General features: G+C 44.8%; 1 protein-coding gene and 2 long non-coding RNA genes across 3 annotated transcripts in view; 1 reads left to right on the top strand and 2 right to left on the bottom strand.

Moving 5' to 3' along the window:
- LOC139799655 (uncharacterized) overlaps positions 1-18,912 on the top strand; it is a 152,422-nt gene that overhangs the window by 79,537 nt on the left and 53,973 nt on the right. The gene's annotated exons all lie outside the window — the stretch shown is intronic.
- LOC139799660 (uncharacterized) lies at positions 2,692-7,451 on the bottom strand. The gene is made up of 3 exons (XR_011727406.1): positions 7,423-7,451; positions 5,215-5,362; positions 2,692-3,300 (listed from the first exon to the last, which is right to left on the bottom strand). It is a non-coding gene; the product is annotated as an uncharacterized lncRNA (long non-coding RNA).
- On the bottom strand, positions 7,454-17,251 carry LOC139799659 (uncharacterized). The gene is made up of 4 exons (XR_011727405.1): positions 15,717-17,251; positions 13,844-13,944; positions 10,031-10,189; positions 7,454-7,529 (listed from the first exon to the last, which is right to left on the bottom strand). It is a non-coding gene; the product is annotated as an uncharacterized lncRNA (long non-coding RNA).

Genomic DNA, 18,912 nt, shown 5'->3' with positions numbered 1-18,912 from the left:
TGTTGTGGTGACACCCAGGGCAGGAGAAATGAGGGGGCAGTGAGGAGATGGGGAGCAGCGAGGCCAAGGGCTGCAATGTCTCCTGACACCCCGAGGCCCCTTCCCGGCAGTGGCATTGCGGGAGGGTGGAAGATTTTGGCCGAAGGGGCACCTCCTTCCAGCACCCCGGCCTTCTCCAGCGCTCCACGGCTGGGACTGCTGAGCGGAGGGAAATGTGCTCCAGCGGCCCAGAACCGCTGGAACCATCCCCCCGGTGCCGCTGGGTTTTGCTCTGCTCAAGCCATGTGAGGGAGTTCAGCTGCCGCTCCACGGGCATGGCCATGAGACAGGGCAGACAGGCAATGCTGGGAAAACGTGTGAATCCTGACCGACAGCCCCGGAATCCGCCGCTGACAAAGCACAAGAGGGAATTTCCACTATTCCTACCCAAACCGGGCTGCAGACAACCCCAGAGAAACAGGCAGCGCCTTCGTCCTGCCGGGGACAACACCGCCTTGTTAAGTCATTCTTTTCTGCGCCTGTTTTCCAAAAAATTTCACATGTGTGGTGCGGTCCAGCTTTGAAGAAACACAAGTAGTATGCAATAAACCACATTTCTTCCCTCAGGAGTTTGGCCTCTTCTGGATAAAAAAAAAACAAACAAACACAACAACACAACTCATCTCCTCACACCAGCCAGAGCAGTGGTCGCTGCTGTAGGTCTTTAAGGTGGAGAGAGCCTTGTGCCCACATCCAGGTGGGCTGGGGAGAGCCCCTGTGCCTGGATGAACCCAAAGAGGGGGCAGGTGACACAGTGTGGTGGCATAAGGAGGCAAGGAGCTCAGCCTCAACTTGAAAAAGGGGAATTTGGCTGAGACAAGGTGCTGGCATTAGCAGACCGGGCTGTCAAGGAATGGTTTTCTCATGGACATTGCCAGCTGAGGTGGTCATCTTTCAGTTAGTAAATATACCAACTATTTTGCTATTTTAATTAAAAATTGTCTTCTCTTCTGCCTCCAAAATGCTTCATAGCATCATTTCTACAAGCAACAGCCCAATTCTGAGTTGAGATCAGCGCTTAATTAAAAGCAGTCACAACAACAAAAAAAATCTCACCTTTTGCATGTTTTTTTCATATTAGCAGGGACCTCCTTTAATATCCATTTTCTCTCATGGATGAAGACAGAAAGCTATGTAGATCATGTCAGATCTCCTGCCCAACAGCTTAACATCATGAAAACCACATGGAAAAATGTTACTGAGTGGTTTTAGGAGCCTTTTGGTACAATCTGGTTTATGGGAAGCAGGCAGAAAAGCCAGACCATGACTACCCAGCTTCACACAGATAATGGGACAAGACTCCTGGCTCTAGTCCAAAAGGCCTTTGCCAACATCCAAACTCAATAGTCTCTCTTCAAGTAGAAAGAGGGCAGGGGAGATAGATTCCAAAAAAAAATCACCATGAAATAGGCTCAGTTTTGATTATATCCAGTTTGGGCAGCACAGTACAAATCCAGTAAGAGTTTCAGCCAGGAGGCAATATTGTTTTTCCCTTGTTGTCAAATAGCCCACAGCTAGAAACTGAATTAATTATCTGTGGGCAACCACCTCTCACCCAGGCAAGAAATCACTGCTTCTCCTTGTTAGCAAATGGTTGAAGTGATCAAATTAGTGCCCATGAAACTAGTCACACTTTTCAGAGAGAGTGAGAGCTTATACCTATAAAGAACATAACACCAGCAAAGGACTCATTTCAAACATCTGAAAAAATAGTTGAAGTCAAAAAGAGTTTGGGATGAAGCTGAACAAGACTAACGCACCCAACCTAACAGCTGCCAAAAGGGGAGCACTATCATCCCTTCCTTTTCCCTCTGCCCCTCTGAGGGTCTCTCACTAGCTCTGCTGCTTGTCAGGGCCCTTGTATGACCCATCTCATCCTGGCAGGGAGAAAACCCAACACTGAGCTTTTTTTTCTGAATTTATTCTCTAAAGGAGCCTTCCAAGGGACATGATGAATGCTGGAGTCACTAGAAACAACAAAGCAGCCAGGCCTGTGGCAGCCAGGAGCAAGACTGGCTTAAACCACTGGAGAAACTCAGTCACAGAAAGCATTGCAAGGTCTGGCATAGATGCCTTGAGATAGGAGCATGTGGGATACACTCAGTTATTAGTGGAATTATTTCCACAGATAAGCACCTATGCACAGAGATTAAAGATGCATTCATGAAAGCAAAATCCACTGACAAGCTGCATGGGCTTTGAGGCTATACTTAAAAGCACAGGGCTTTTTCAGATGGTATCTCACCTTAGAAGAGAGATTTCAAACCATACATCAAGTTGCTAATGAGGATACAGGAAATCTCATCCATTTTTTCCAGCTGAAGCGAAAGATCTTTTCCCACAGAGGGAAATGTTGATGTTTCCCTGAATGATTGAGGCTTAAAGAGGAAGCTGACGGGCAGAAAGTCGTGGTGAAATAGAAAAACTGGCTCCAACACAAACAAGCCTAAGCCTGACAAAATAGGCTTTAGTTTTAACTAGCAGCTTAGGAGAAGACTAAGGCGGAGGCCCTTAATAAAAACTACTGCCTTTTGGTGCCAAAAGTTTCAGAGCACCATTTCTCAAGCAGTTCAGGTTGTAAATCCTATATAAAAGAAATTTCCCAGTTCCCATATAAGCTTCATAATGTTGAAATAAAAAAAAATATGGTAAAAGTGATAAACCTATAGAATTTATTGTTTCATGCATGGTTTTTGACAGGTTGCCAGGAGAATGGTGCTGCTATATGGAGAGTGGAAGGGATGACATTTTCTTTGCTTTAGATTGTTATAAAATTTGCAGTGCTTTACAAGCCCCCAGATGGTTTCTATAGCCCCTTCAGGGGTTGCAACATATTGACTGAGAAATAGTGATTTATACAGCAACCTCCACTCTCTTCTCATTGCTGGCAAAAATTACTACTTTGTATATGTATATACACACCGTGGATGAATATAGATAAAAGCCCAACAAATAATGAGATCTGAGGCAAAGCCTACCACCTGGCAGTACATTAACTCAGGTGAATTTCCCTAAAATTACAACGGTGTAAATAACAGGAATTCTCAGCCCTAAATCTTTTAGGGGAGCTCTGGATTGAGGGTTAAAAGTTTGTATTCTGTTTCACCTTGCAGAAACAGCAGACTGCCAACTGTTTTCTATTGGTGGCAGGAACAGAGAGATATTTCCAATCAACAATTCTCCTGTTTAGTTATCAGCTTTCATTGTGTTTGTAGGAAGTTATTTAACTCTAAGATGTCTGTGACTTGGGTCCTAAAAAGCCTGCAAGGGAAACACCACAGCAGGTGTACCTGAGCATCTCAGGAGTAGCAACTGAAGGGCTTTGCTTGTAATCAATAGCCATCTGGATTTTTGAAGACCACTATATTTGCCTGTATTTTGTACAGTCAGAAGGGTTTAAGATTGATTCTTACTGAATGGTGGCTTCCTAAAGTGTGTTGAAACCCAGCAGTGGACCACGAAGGGTTCATATCCCTTGGGTGACTAAACCTGTCCTCTTGCTGACAGGTCCTGGGTCCTCCCTCGAGCACAGAACCTATGAGGTCCCCAGCTGAGGGAGCTGGGGGTGTTCAGGCTGGAGAAGAGGAGGCTCAGGGGAGACCTCATCACTCTCTACAACTCCCTGAAAGGAGGTTGGAGCCAGGGGGGGGGTTGGTCTCTTTTCCCAGGCAGCTCTCAGCAAGACAAGAGGGCACAAGAGGTCTCAAGTTGTGCCAGGGGAGGTTTAGGTTGGACATTAGAAAGAATTTCTTTACAGAGAGGGTTATCAGCCATTGGAATGGGCTGCCAGGGAAGTAGTGGATTCTCCATCCCTGGAGATATTTCAAAAGAGCCTGGATGTGGCACTCAGTGCCATGGGCTGGGAACCACAGGGGGAGTGGATCAAGGGTTGGACTTGATGATCTCTGAGGTCCCTTCCAACCCAGCCAATTCTATGATTCTATGATGAGCTACTGAGGATGCTGTTTTCTGGTTCAAAGGAAAGATGTCTAATCCAGATCCTCATCACTGGGGCACACAGCATGTGAGACATCTGTCTGAAAAGCTGGTAATGTCATTAACCAGTTATTCAGATGAAACAGAACTGGAAATGGGGAAGCAAGTAGCATAGAGGGGGTTGGCCTAGGAGAGAGATGAGGTGTCTACAGTGTAGTGGTGAGAGCTGGAATTTCCCCCAGCTCTGTGGAAAGTGACTTTTAAATGTGAAGAGGAGTAGGAGATGCTTCTTAAGAAGTGCTATCCAGAAACTATGGTAGTGTTGCAGTATTTATATTTAAAAAGAGCCTGGATGTGGCACTCAGTGCCATGGGCTGGGAACCACGGGGGGAGTGGATCAAGGGTTGGACTTGATCTCTAAGGTCCCTTCCAACCCAGCCAATACTATGATTCTATGTGGCTGGTGGCTTGGCTTGCTGGGTGATTCTGGCCACTGCTGAGACTGCCTGGCTACCAAGTACCATGGGTTCTGGTGCTGAGCTGCACACACAGCTGGGGAGGGGGCAGTGCTCTGTTCATCCCATACCTCAGGGCTTAGGTGGTGGTTGGGAAGGTGGGAACTCAAGCAAAGGCAGGACAGTTGCTCCTGGTGTTCCCAGGAGAGGTCTCCAGCCACCTTGTCTGGGGCTTGTCTGGGGCTTTTCTGGAGCAGGAGAGAGCTCTTCAGCTCTCCTGTTGGTGCCTTCCTACTTTGCATTAAAGAATGAAAAATGCATTTGATCAGGCAGAAGGAAAGGAAGAGCATAGCACTGTAACTTCATATTTAAGTCATCCTTTGGGAGGGTGGAGACTGCTGTTCCACTCCCTGCTTGCAAGGCAGAATACTTTTTTTATTTAACATTAATCAGCCAGTGGATGCAATACATGAACAACCCTAAGGCTGATCAGGAAATTTAACTGATAGCCTTGTCCTCAGCATCTCTTCAGCTCTTTTGCATTGCAGTACCTCAGTCACTTCTTGGAGCTGAGCCTTAACCCATGTCCTGGAGCTTTGCTCACTGATAAGCAGAACCACAGCACTCAATTTTCTGGCAGCTTTCAATATACAGATTATAAAACCTTTAGATCACCAACTTTCCCTGACAAAGCCAGCACACAGCTCCCAGCTCCCTCAGCCCCCATCTCAGCTGAAGCCATTCACACAAATATTAAGGCAAATATGAGCTGCTTTCAGATTACCTTGGACTTCTGTGTGGATTTGGAGCCAGGACCCACCAGCAAAGCTGCTTCTTAAGCTTGTGCACACCATGTTTAAGCTGTAGGATGGGAGTGACCAGAGCTGGCAAAGCTGTCTTGTTGGTTCAATTCTTTCTGTTCACTTGGACAGCTGTAAAAAGAGCAGGCAGCAGAGCAGCTCCAGACCTGAAAGAAGGCAGTAAAGCAGATTTGGCAGAGGGAAAACAGCATGGGCAAGTCAGCCAGCTCAGGGGAGGCAAGGCAGAGGAACGAGCCCAGAGCACAAACAAAGCAAATGGCATCCTTGAGGTTGGCCCTGGCAGGGCAGAGCTGAGCCACCAGCCAAGGCATGGCCTGAATCCCAAGGCTGAGACAGGCAAATGTCAGCAGTGGGGTCAGCAGAAGGGGGTGGTGTGAACGAATGCCACTTTTTTTTATTTTTTTTTTTTGGCTGAAATTTGTCTGTTACTCCAAGCTGGGAATGCCACCATTTGCTATTGTAAATACCCTGTTCTAAACCACAGGCTCTCAGCACTCAACTGAAGCATGAAAGATCGCATCTGCAACTCTCCAGCACCAGGAAAACAGAGTATTGCAGTGCCAAGCCTAAATGACCTTCCCTTGGTGTGGGCAGGATGCAGTGCTTAAACTCCTTTGACATGCATTTCCTAGAGATGAATGGCAATTCCCTCCCTGACCCCTCATTTACTATCAACATAAAAGCATAAGGAGATTATTAGAGTGGATATTTATATATATTGCTATATTTAGTGCCCTGCCTGCTCAGCCTACAACATTTTGCTATTCCATCGCAAATAATACTCCAAGGAGGAGAATGAAATGAAAGTTGAACTCTGAGAAGCTGGTGTAGAAAAGCAGACAAAACTAAACAAAACCAACCCAAAAAAACCCACATGTCCAGAAGACACAAGAATAAGTCTTCTACTCAGGCTTAAAAGCAGAAGGTGGCATTAGTAGAGCTCATCCCACCCCTCTCCTCATGGTTTGGAGTAATGTGGGGCTGAAGGCCTTGGGGTTTGCCAGCAGAAAGCTGAATAAATCAGTTCCTCTGGCTGGCTCCTTCTGCCTGGCACCTGCCAGGATGCTCTGACGTGAAGGCTTCCAGCATTATACCTAAAGGAATTCTCACATTTATATTTCAAAGAGTGCTGGAAGGCTGCACATATTTCTTTTACATGCACATATTTAAATCTATCCAAATTTGTTCCTCCCATGAATCATTGTATCATCGTGTATCATCGTCTGGACTTATTAAATTTTGCACAGCTCACCCTTGTACTGTGTAAGGAAAAAATACAAAATATGTATATGCCTTGATTATTCCAGTTGTAGCTGGGTGTCTTGCAGCAATAAATAGATTTTCTAGCAAAAGCCTTTTGAGAAAAAGCGGAATAATTCCCATTTCACAGAACAGAAGTGGAGGTAAAGTGGTCAGTACATGGCTGTTCAGGAAATCTGTGGAAACGACCCCAGATTTCTAGTATTTCAACATAACTGCTAATCCATGGAATCAGCTTCTTCAAAAAACAGATGCAAAAGCAACACATAAAGGAAAAAGAACAAAGAAAGGGGCTTGGTTTGGTTTCTTGCCAGAGAAGAGTAAAAGAAGAAAGCCATTTACAAAGCATTTTCCCATGTGACTCAAATTAGGGCATCCATAATGGCTGAAGAGAATTGTGCTTCTATTATTTTTCAGGGGTATTTTCAAATTTGGGAAAGTTTTTGTTGTTGTTCTGACATTCAACACAAATAAATTGAGTTCAGTGCCACCACCAGAATGACTCAGTGCCCTGAAGAAATTCATAATGTCCCTGGTAGAGGAAATACATGACTAAATTTTAAAGATGAGCCACATCAGGACAGATTTTTTTCTATGCTTGAAAATAATTTCTCTGGAGGAAGTGCTCTCTAACAAACGAAAAAAAGAATTTTGTATTGCAAACCCATTAAGTTCACTGAGGTTTCTTTGGTTTTTTGTTTTGTTTTGGTTGGGTTTTTGGCTGGGTTTTGTTTGTTGTTTTTTTTCAGGAGCAAGGAATGAGCAAAAACAAATAAATCATTTCAGAACTGAACCAAAACGAGGCACAAAACATTAGGTGGGCTTTTAGCCATAAGTTACTGGGAGATGGATGCTCTCAACTCATGCTTCTCAGGAAATACACATTACAGAGCTTATTCAGGATAACTTACTGATAACCACTTGAGGCATTTTTCTTACTGATTATTCTTTTGGTAACTTGGTCTTGGTTCTGAACTCTACCTGAGGCTTTTGTTTTTAGATTTTGGTTTCTCCAGTTCTTTCAAAATGAAAAAGAAGAAAAGAGGTTCTAGGGAATATTTAAAAAAAAAAAAGAGCAAAAAGCCCAACCAAAACCAAAACCCCAAAACATAAGATAACTTCAAATATGGTTTCAAATATTCTTTCCTGCCAGATTCTTACCCATTTTTCCCAGACAGTCCGGGTGTTTTCAAACTCTTGGGTCTCAGCACAGCACAGCATGGGCAGCTCAGCTCCTCGCTAAGGTACCTCACATCCAGTTGGACAGAGTTTGGATTTGTTCTCTTCCCTATGCTGCATTCTGAGATATGTTTGCATTATTTGCATAATCTGCTTTCAGGAGTAAACCACAGAGCCTGGAAGGGACATTTCTTCTGATAAATAATGGGAAGTTGCAGAGGTGGGGCAGCTAGCATAATTTCCTGCATTTTCTTGATAGGGAAACAATAAAAAGCTAATATTCTCCCCAGAGGTTTACAGATTAAGATTTTAGATTTTCCTGGGGTTTGTTTGCCTGTTTTGGGTTTCTTTTTTTGTTGTTGTGGTTTTTTCCACCTACTTAAATGACTTCAGAGGATAACAACTACTTCGTATCCTCTGCAGATACCTAGAATCACTCTATAATCAGCCCAAGAAAATTACATCCATTTAGATGACTATTCTCTTTCAGAAGCCTCCAGAGACAAACAGGGGTTTCATGGGTTTTCTTTCAACCTGCTTGGATGAAACAGGAGGCTGCTCAACTTGTCTAGGAGAACATTGCTATTGGCCTGCTCAGCCAGTGCAAATATCTGAAGTATACAACAACCCCATGAAGTACACAACAACCCCATGCAGCACTACAGGCTGGGCACAGAGTGGCTGAGAGCAGCCAGGCAGAGAGGGAGCTGAGAGTCTGGATTGCCAGGAAGTTGAAGAGGAGCCAGCAGTGTGCCCAGGTGGCCAAGAAGGCCAATGGCATCCTGGGCTGGCTCAGGAACAGCGTGGCCAGCAGGTCCAGGGAAGGGATTCTGCCCCTGTGCTCAGCCCTGGTGAGGCCACAGCTTGAGTCCTGTGTCCAGTTCTGGGCCCCTCAGCTCAGGAAGGAGATTGAGGTGCTGGAGCAGGTCCAAAGGAGGCAACTGGGCTGGTGAAGGGATCCAGCACAAGTCCCGTGAGGCTGAGGGAGCTGGGGGTGTTGAGGCTGGAGAAGAGGAGGCTCAGGGGAGACCTCATCACTCTCTACAACTCCCTGAAAGGAGGTTGGAGCCAGGGGGGGTCGGTCTCTTTTCCCAGGCAACTCTCAGCAAGACAAGAGGGCACAAGAGGTCTCAAGTTGTGCCAGGGGAGGTTTAGGTTGGACATTAGAAAGAATTTCTTTATGGAGAGGGTGATCAGACACTGGAATGGGCTGCCCAGGGAAGGGGTGGATTCTCCATCCCTGAAGATATTTAAAAAGAGCCTGGATGTGGCACTGAGTGCCATGGGCTGGGAGCCACAGGGGGAGTGGATCAAGGGTTGGACTTGATGATCTCTGAGGTCCCTTCCAACCCAGCCAGTTCTATGATTCTATAAAGAATCATAGCTTTGATTCCCCAAGGGTTCAAAGCACTTTCTGGAACAATTAGCAGCCCCAGCCTGGAATCACTTGCCATCCAGGCAAGCAGGAAAGCCACCAGCAGGCAGAAGAGGCAGAATGCAATGCACCTTGCTCCTGTCTCCCTGCCCTCTCCTCTGTGCATCACAACTGCCAGCCCCCAAAAATGAGCCTCCCACCTTTCTCCCAGCGCCTCCTTCCCTCCTCACAAGGCAGCAGGACCTGTCACCACAGCTGGACCTCAGTATCTCACCTTTGCTCCAAACCCAGGCTAACTTTTGAGCTGGAGTAGTGCAGGGAATCTTTCTTTGCTCATTTTGCCAAAATGACACAGGAGATGGCAGATCAGACAGGCTTTGGCTAAAAGTAAAGGTTTCTTGCCCTTCAATTAATTAACATCAGGCCTTGTTTTGAAATCCCTGTTATTTCTTACCAGTATATTTCATACTTTCTTTCTGGTCTATGTTTTCCTGCCTGTATTTAAACTCAGATCATGCTGCTTCAGCTTCTGGCCCTTCTGTCATGCTTTTCATAGCCTCTCTTAGGCCTCTGGGGCTTAGCAATTAAAGACTCAGTTCTAGAGTCTTTAGACTCCAGGATAAAATACATAATATATGGATATATAATATATACAATATAATGGATATATAATATATAATATATGGATAAAATTTTATTAAGGTAAAATTTTATATAAAATATTTTACATATGTATCTATATTTCTTATTTAATATAAAAATATATCAGCATATTGATAAATATTTTTTGCTTAACAATTACAGACTCAGTTCTAGTTAAGGTAAAATTTCATATAAAATATTTTACATCTGTATCTATATTTCTTATTTCATATATAAAAACATATCACCATAAGGATAAACATTCTCTGGAAACACATTTGATAGCTTTTTTTTCTATTTTCCCAATTTATTTCTCCACTCACCACCTGCATTTGGTGTCCTTGATTCCTCAGTGTCCTGGGTTTGCCCACCACCTTCTGCATTCCAGCACTAATTCCAGGACTGATGTCCTCTGCTTGCTAGGAGAGATTTAACTTCTCTTGCCTTCAGTTCATCCAGGCATCCCCTTGAGACATTTTGTGCTGCAACAACAATAATGACAAGGTTAACTGATTCAAAGCTTTGAGAATTCAGGTATATCACAGAAGTTTAAGTGATGGTGGGAAAAGTCCTTTTCCTTGTGCCCTTTGCAGGGCTGAAGGCAGTTTCTGAAGTTTTTGAAGGCAGAGGTAGACTGAATGGCTGGAGCTCAAAGCCATTCTCTGGGGAAGGGGTGGGGTTTGTTTTTCATCAGGCCTGGCTAATGTGGGAATTGCTGACTCAGTTTTCTGAAGTACCAGTGGCTGACAGGCTGTAACAAAAAGAAAAAAGTGAGGACAAATCTAATTCTTTAGATTCTATTGCTGCTGCACATTAGGACTGAAACACGAGCTACCCACTCTGTCTGCAGGAAATGTTCCCTAAGTTTTAACACCCAGTGAGTAAAAAGCATGTATGACATTGATTTTTAAAATTAAAAGACAAAACCCAGTAGCTCTAAAGGATACAGATAGTCTGTTTAAAAAAAGAAAATCAAAACAAAACAAACAAAAAATCCACCAAAAACAAACAAACAAAAAAGCCAGAGTGGTTCAGGAAATTGTTTCTACAATTACCTTTTGCTGTCAGTCAGTAAAAATACAAGTTTGTAGATTAAGAAGAGGGTGGAAATTATGGTCAAAACCCTTTCTGAAATGAGCAGTTTAGGTACTACTCAAGCCACACTGACCTAAGCCCTGACTGAAGTTTCAATACACCACATCTGCCCAGGTCAGTGTTCACAGGGAATGATACCACAAGGAAAAAGACAGGGAAGTGGGCGACAGACAGGATGCTGAGCTGCTTCCCAGGCACCAGCAGAGCCATTCCCATGGGATGCTGTGGACGGACACAGCCCATGCTCTTGCCCTGGGGTTGGCCCCACCACAGCTTTCCATCCTGTACATTTATTTCTGGCCCTGTTGGTGGCCACTGCAAGTCAAGCCCTGGCTGGCCCCAGCCATGAAGAGGCTGCTGCTGCCAGGCCCCTTCCCTGCTGCCCCAGCACCAGCTCCATCTCTTCCTGAGGCTTCAGCAGATGGATCTGGCCATAGAATCATAGAATTGGCTGGGTTGGAAGGGACCTCAGAGATCATCAAGTCCAACCCTTGATCCACTCCCCCCGTGGCTCCCAGCCCATGGCACTGAGTGCCACATCCAGGCTCTTTTGAAATATCTCCAGGGATGGAGAATCCACCACTTCCCTGGGCAGCCCATTCCAATGTCTGATCACCCTCTCCCTAAAGAAATTCTTTCTAATGTCCAACCTAAACCTTCCCTGGCACAACTTGAGACCTCTTGTGCCCTCTTGTCTTGCTGAGAGTTGCCTGGGAAAAGAGACCGACCCCCCCCTGGCTCCAACCTCCTTTCAGGGAGTTGGAGAGAGTGATGAGGTCTCCCCTGAGCCTCCTCTTCTCCAGGCTGAACAGCCCCATGAGTCCTTGCATCACTGGGAAAGCTAAGGAAGAGAGTCAGATTATTCCCAAGCTGGAAACCTTTCCCCATGCCAGAAGGTAGGAGGCTAGACAGCTACACCAGCTGATGCCTCCCTCCAGAAGCAATTAAGGAAGGTGAAGTCATCCTGTGAGTCTGAAAAACTCTGCTGGACCACAGCTCCCTCCCAAGTCTGGACCTCTGGCTGTTGTCTGAGCACCACGAGTGCCCCATCCTGAACAGAGGATGTTGCCACAGCCATCTGTCTTGCTGTGGCTCTGAAAAAAGAGTGATTGTCATTTCCACAGCTATCATAGCAGTACTTGGGGATAGGTTTCTATCTCCAGGCTGTGCTCACTGTCTGCAGTTTGAAACCACATGTAAGCTGGGGGGCTCCTGGGCTGGCCTAAGAAAACTTCAGCTCTGCACCAAAGTCTCCCTGTCAGGGTCTGCCTTGGGTCACAGCTTTTCACCTCAAACACACAGAGCCCAGCCAGCCAGAGACCAAAACTCCTTAACCAAGACAGAACACAATGAACCTGAGGTTGACTCACTTCTCCTTCTCAAGAGAAAACAAACATGACTTTTTCAGGGGGTTTTTTTTGTGCTGGGCAGACAGCTCTGCCTTCCCCACCATGTTTCAGTGTCACAAGAGAGGACATAAATCCATGTACAAGCCTGCTGTGCTCGTCATTGCAAAGACTTTCTCTGGCCACACAGGAATAATTTCAGTTTGTGTGCTGTCTTGGTTTTGGTTTGTTTTGGGTTGTTCTGTTTTTTTGGTTTTTGTTTGTTTTTTTGTTTGTTTGTTTGTTTTGTTTTGTTTGGTTTGGTTTGGTTTGGTTTTTTGTGTGTGTTGGCTTTTGGTTTTTTTGTTTTGGGTTTGTCTTTTTTTTGGTGTTTAGTTTTGCTTTTTAACTGGATTGAGGTGATCTAGACTTTATTTGCAGCTTTTGTTTTGTTCTAGTCCTGGCTTGCTCCTATCCACTTTTTTTCTCAGCTAGGGTTTGTTTTCCAGTTGCACCACTTGGACCCAATGGATAAGCTTCTAAGTCAGAAAGCTGGCAGCAGCATCCATGGCTCAGCCTTGCTCTGCCCTATTGGGCTTGACAGCACTTCAGGAATGATGGATGGTGTGGCCCTGTTACCCTCCTTGGAAATGACAGCACTCAGGAGAGCTGTCAGTGCTGGAGGAGACAGCATCACTGCAGAAATGTTCACTTGTTTCATCTTATCTCCAGAGTTAGCTGCTCAAAGATCATAAATACATAGATTAGTGTTTCTAACTTCCTGGGTTCATGGCACCAAGAGCTGTATTTCTGTACTAAAATGTGCATATACCTCCCTCTGGTCACTGTGCTGTGAAGCAGCCAATATCTGTGATTGGTTTGGTGTATTGTGTGGCTCAGAAGTCACAGAGGACCCTACACAACATCCACCCATCTAAAAAAGGGCCACAGTTCAGTCTGGCCATTGCAGATTCTTTTAGTTATGCCCTGGGAGGGAAAGGGCAAAAGGCAAGTGAAGCAAGGGAGACATTAGCACTGGTGTTATCATCTCTTATGCCCTATAGTATCAGAGGAAATAATTTTTGGCAATTTGCCTGTTATCGAGGTCAAGACAGGTAATTCATACTCTAGTCCAAAGGTAGGGATCTCACTCAGTACCTTACTTCTGCTCTCTGTGCCTGGTGTTTTTTCAGGCTGAACAATTATTTGTGTTGAATAAATGGCATCTATCAAACCATTGTTTTTAGGAACTTGTCAGATAAAGGCCAGGATTTAGGCTCGAAGTAGCTCCGAGACAGCTCAAAGCACCAGGTTCTCATATTCACCCATTTCTCCTAAGAGCACATCAAATTCCCTTGGCTTCCACCATTTCTCACTGTCACTTCTCACCAGCCCAGTCCTCAGAGGTGCTCTCAGCTCAGCTTTCTCAGGGTAGTTATTTCTCTCACAGAGTAATTCCTGGTAGCTTGACACAGTTTATCTCAATAAATCTTCACATAACCAACTTTTATAAGCTTTTTTTTTCACGTCAAGTGTTGAGCAATCTGGTATTACATCATTTGTACTGAGTGTTCACTGTCATCAAGAGCAGAAAACTGCCTACTGGATGTGATATTCTTTCAGAGTTAAAAAAAGCACATTTTTACTAAGCCCAGCTTTTCACACACATGTAGAACCAGCATCAGGCAGCCACCAAACACCACAGGGCTCCCTTACCTTGCCACAGTGGTTTGTTCACACTAGCAGAGCAACACAGGACAACTGAATTCCAGTTCGACAGCATTTAGAGTCCAGTTTGTGCAGAAATAAATTGTTACCTGAAGATCAAAGGCAAAGAAACAGAGCTTAGTATCCATACACTGTATTCCAAATGAACTGAACACGTGAGGACAAAAAATTGCAGGTCTCTTTTTGCAATCATTAGGATTGACTCCTTCTCAAATACTATTATTAAAGAGATTTAAGGTGAGTTACATCTTTGGTAATAACCACAATACTTTCAGGACTAGATTTTCAAGTTACCTGTTTTCATAGGTGCCTGCACAAATTGTGTGTGCCACTTCTCTGGGCACAAGCATAGCTGCTGGGTGCACAAAAGTGACACCTGAGCACTCACGTGGCCACTGAGCCCCCAGGCTGGCCTTGGACTGAACCCCCAAGCTGAGCACACAGATCCCCCAAAGCAGTTCCCTCCTCATTTTATGAAGTTGCTGTCAAAACAGTGCAGATAGCAGAGCAGCAGAAGCTAAAAGCCAATTCCAAGTGATGTATTCCAAAACCCAAGCTCACGTGCCACTCAAGCAGTGCCAGCAGCTCCTTTGATTTTGCATCCATCTTTCCTAAGCTGACTCCATTCAGCACCTCATGCCCCAGGTGGGACTGCACCTCAGGTTAAAACACTTCTTCTCTACACCCAGCTTCCTGTATTTTATTACCAATGCCTATTATTTGGATTGCATTATTTCCTTTGTATGGCTGCCTACTCCCAACAGCCCCTGAAACCAGCAGTTTTGTTTCCCAAGTGGAGAAAACAAAAGCAGCAGATGCTCTGACTTCAGTCCCCACCACCTGTACTGCAAAGCAGCACTCAGCAAGTCTCAGACTCCTGTTCTTTCTCCATCCCTTGATTTCTGGAGCTAGGGAGGGGAAGAACTGCTACTGATGGCAAGTGAGATGGTGATAAAATGCCATTTTCCTCTTATTTCTTTATCATAATGTTTGCCAGAGTGAAAAACAAAACAAAACCGACCACAGACCAAACCACTCAAATTCTATTGCCCTCAATAAATTCTCTTGCCCTCAGGCTCTTCCCATTTTTCTACTTGGCACCCATTTAACATAGAGTCTCTCAACACTGTCAATTATCATAAATTTTGCCCTAACTGGAAATCTCTGAGCAGTCACTCCAGTTTTGGGGACTGTAAGACACATCATGACAGCACCATCTCTACTCACACTTCTCCAGTATGCCCTCCATAAATCATCTACTATATTTTCATCTCCTTTTCTGGACTGACATTCAAACCTTCCTTGGTATTTCTGGAGTGTTAACAGCTGTCTCCCTATTCTTGGTGAATACTTAGCAAAGGTTCTTGAAAACACTCTCCAACACCTAGTGCTCTGTTCCTAGGGCTGCTCAACTTTTCCATGGATGCATGAGCAGAGACCATGAGAGGCACTGCTGTTGCAGTCACACCTTGTGACATTGCTGTCTGGGTTTGAGATACCAGACTCACTGCTTGAGATTAGAGATACACTTAAAAAGACAATGCAGAGGTGGGATGGGAGATAAGTTGCAACATAAAAAGAGCAGATGAGGAACTGAGGACCACTTGGCTTTCAACCAAATATGCAGTGCATGCTCCATATAAGCACAGAGGAGAAGAAGGAAGTGGCACATGAAAGCCCTTGAATCTGTCAAGGAGAAAAGAGGAACAGTTCTGGATTACTGACAATGACCCCTTTCACAGTTTTGCTAAACAAATAAATTCCAGTGGCTCAAGATTTAGCTGCTTCTTTGGGGACTTGCATCTGACCTGCCAACAAGCCCTCGGTGCAGTCTTTAGAAAACCACATTGGTTTACTCTACCTGCCTGGCTGCAAAATGGCAAAAGTTGCATTTCTTGATTGTGGTGCCAGACAGCAGAAGTTTGGAGCACGGAGGTGCTCAGATGCCACAGAGCCTACTCCTGCTCCTCAAAAGTTGAATATTCTCTCTCTCATGGAACGGGTTTGGATGTGTGTGGAACAGAAGGGAGAAAGCAAAATGGAGCAATTAGCTCTGTGACATTTTCAGCTGCCTAACAAGTTTCTCTTCTGCTTGTCACACAAGGATTTCAGAACTGGAGCTTGCATTACCAGCTCTCAATATTTTACGCTTTTCCAGGCTGCAATTCAACAGCTGTCTCAATATTGCAGTTGGAGCCAACGTATTCCATATAGAATTTCCTCAATGTGCTGCCATTTTTAACAAACCTTTGCCATGCCTCTTTGCTATTCATGGCTTGAGCATGGCTACCTTTACATTAGAAACCTGGCACTTGAGCATTTCTCCTACAAATGTGTGAACTGAGCTTCTTTTAATGTCAGGGAGATTAATTTCTCTGAAAGCTCAAGTTTCTGTCTCAGCACTTTCCCCCCACTCTTCCCAGCTGCACATCATGTGCTAGTTAGTCAGTTCTCCACAAAAATACCACAAATCTCACACAGAATAGTGCTCTTTCTAGCCTTTCTATTTCACTTTCCAGGTTCAAGAAGGCATTATATTTATCACCCATGTTATGTCAGGACTTTTTTTTTGGTCCAGTCCTAGTTCCTTAGATTTAGTCCACAAATATTTGTCCTTAAAATGGCATCTTTATGTATTATCACTGTTTGTATTATTCTCCCCAATATAATGTACTGTATTCAGGATAGGCTTCCTCTATTTCTCTTGACCCAGTAAAAATTCTTCTGGTGCAGAACTACAGTATAAAACTCTGGCCCTTCTCTCCTCTCCTTTGGCATGGTTAGAGCTGTACTAATCACCTATCATTTCAAGTTCTCTGTCCCAACTTCACCATCCCAAATGCCAAAGGATGTAAGAGTCTTGCTTCATGCAATTAGGAATCATTAAAACTGCCTGTATTGATTTTTAAAATAAACTGACAGTGTCTTTGCTTCCTATATAAACAGATCAATATTCTTTAGAGCTTTGCATTCCTGCTATTCTGCACATCAAGGAAGAAGGAGCACCTCTCCACATAGGAAGGATACTCTGTGGCAGATCTGTCACTGTCCAGGGGTGGAACAAGCATACAGATAATTATATCTGAAAAGATTTCAGTCAAATACTTTGGATAATTGAACCACAAAGTTTTTTAAAATTGCAACATATAGGAAGAAGGAAAAGATACCTTGGTATTTTATATCAATTAGAGGTACCTTCACAGTACTGCATTCTGGAATTAGACTCCATATGAAAACAAAAGTTTGTTTTGTTTATTAGTAGGATAAGAGGTATATTCTGTTTTTATCCACTACTCTTTCCATGCAATCAGCAACTGCAGAGGAAACCTATATTCTTCCATTTCAGTTCTACCATTATCTTCTTTGGCCTTCTGAAACTAGGTTATGCTACTTGTGAAAATCAACAACTTCAGAACTATTTCTGAAGTTCAGAACTATTTTTAGATCAATCGCTTACAGCTCACCAAATACTGTCTTTGTATTTGTAGTTTAGGCAAACCTCTTAATTCTTGTATATTACCAAAATCTGTGAGCTGTCCCTTGCCTTCTCTCCCAGGTATCTCACCCATAAATGCTGTGACTATTTTCCATGTCTTAAAATCCTTTGTCTTGTGAGAATTAATCTCATCAGGCCCCCTCAGAGTACTGCCCTAGTGCCTCTCAGCTAAAATAATTCCCTCCATTCCTCCCCCTCTTCCAGGCTCACCTTGCCCTATGGTGCAGTACATCCCTGTGGCATGGATCCTCTGGGGTGAAGTCCTGAGCTCATTTTTGGGGTGGTGGGACTCACTGTCCCTCCAGCTGGACATTCCCAGTGAGCAGTGTCCCTGGGTACCCACTCCTCTTCAGCTCAGGCTTTGGGGAGGGGTGCAGGAGGATTCCAGCCACACTGCCATGGTGATGGTGCTACCAGAAGACCTGTGCAAGGTGGAGGGCAGAGGCAGGGCCACATCTCCCAGGTCCTGGGTAAATAGTCCAGCCTTTAAACTAATGGAGCAAGTGCAACAGCCACTGTGTGGCTACCTTTGGGTGATGCCCCTGCCTGCCTTCTAAACAGCTAAGTGAAAGATTTTGTTTCAAAACCTTTCTATTTTTGCTCCTGTGAGGAAAATGGAAAAAAAAAAAAGTACGTTTTGCTTGAGCCAAGAAAGCAGATCACTGCACATTCCCTACCCACAAGAAGTGAAACGTGGGTTCGTGGTGTCAGAAGGAACAACTCTGAGCAAGCTATAAATTGTCTCCTGCCACATCACCTGAGGCACAGCCCGTGTCTACATTATCTGTGTCTACATCCAGTGATCCATCCCCAGCCCAGCCAGAAGCATTCCTGTGCCACATCAGCCCCTGGTCAGCTTGGTTAGAGCAGGGGGATGTCCTGGCTGAAGCTCCTGAACACCAAACTCCATGCAGCTTGAGCTGCCTTTGGAGGTGTCACCGCTCTTCACAAGCCAGGTTTTAAAACAGTTGTCATTTGGGGAACTGGATCCCATCTGGGCTCATGCAGAGTGAGTTGAAGTGATGCTGTGAGTGGGCCAGAAGCCTGTGTGAGCTCCACCACAACCCCTCTATGGGCTTGTGAGCTTGGGCTGAGGAGCTGGGGCAGCAGGAGCAGCAAGCAGAGAGCTGGGACCATGGGTCCTGCATGCCACAGCTGCCCACAGAGAACAGGGAGCACTGCCCCAGAACACCAAGCCATGAAACCAAAGGCTGAGAAGAGCTTTGCAGTAGGCACATTATTGCCAAGAAATCTGCCTGGGTGAGGACTTCAGATGTAGATAACAAGAGGTCACCCAGATCTCCTCATGTACAGGCATAGCACTGGTTTCTCTTAGTCAACAGGACATGCTCTCATCTAACTATTTTTCCTGCCTGCTGTCACTGCTGTAAAATATTATTTTCCAGTCTAAGCTCCATCCGTCCTCCCCTCCACTTCACCTGGTTTTGTTCCAGTTCTGCCCATTGTTCTCCATATGCACACCATAATTATAATACTGGCATAGCCTCCCCTCCCCTCTGCTAATGGAAGTCACTGTGTGACCTTTACCAAGGGTCAGCAC

Source organism: Heliangelus exortis, chromosome 9 (assembly GCF_036169615.1).
Source record: "Heliangelus exortis chromosome 9, bHelExo1.hap1, whole genome shotgun sequence".
NCBI lineage: Eukaryota > Metazoa > Chordata > Aves > Apodiformes > Trochilidae > Heliangelus > Heliangelus exortis.
The sequence above is the reverse complement of the archived record's forward strand: the minus strand, read 5'-3'. Positions and strand labels throughout refer to the sequence as shown.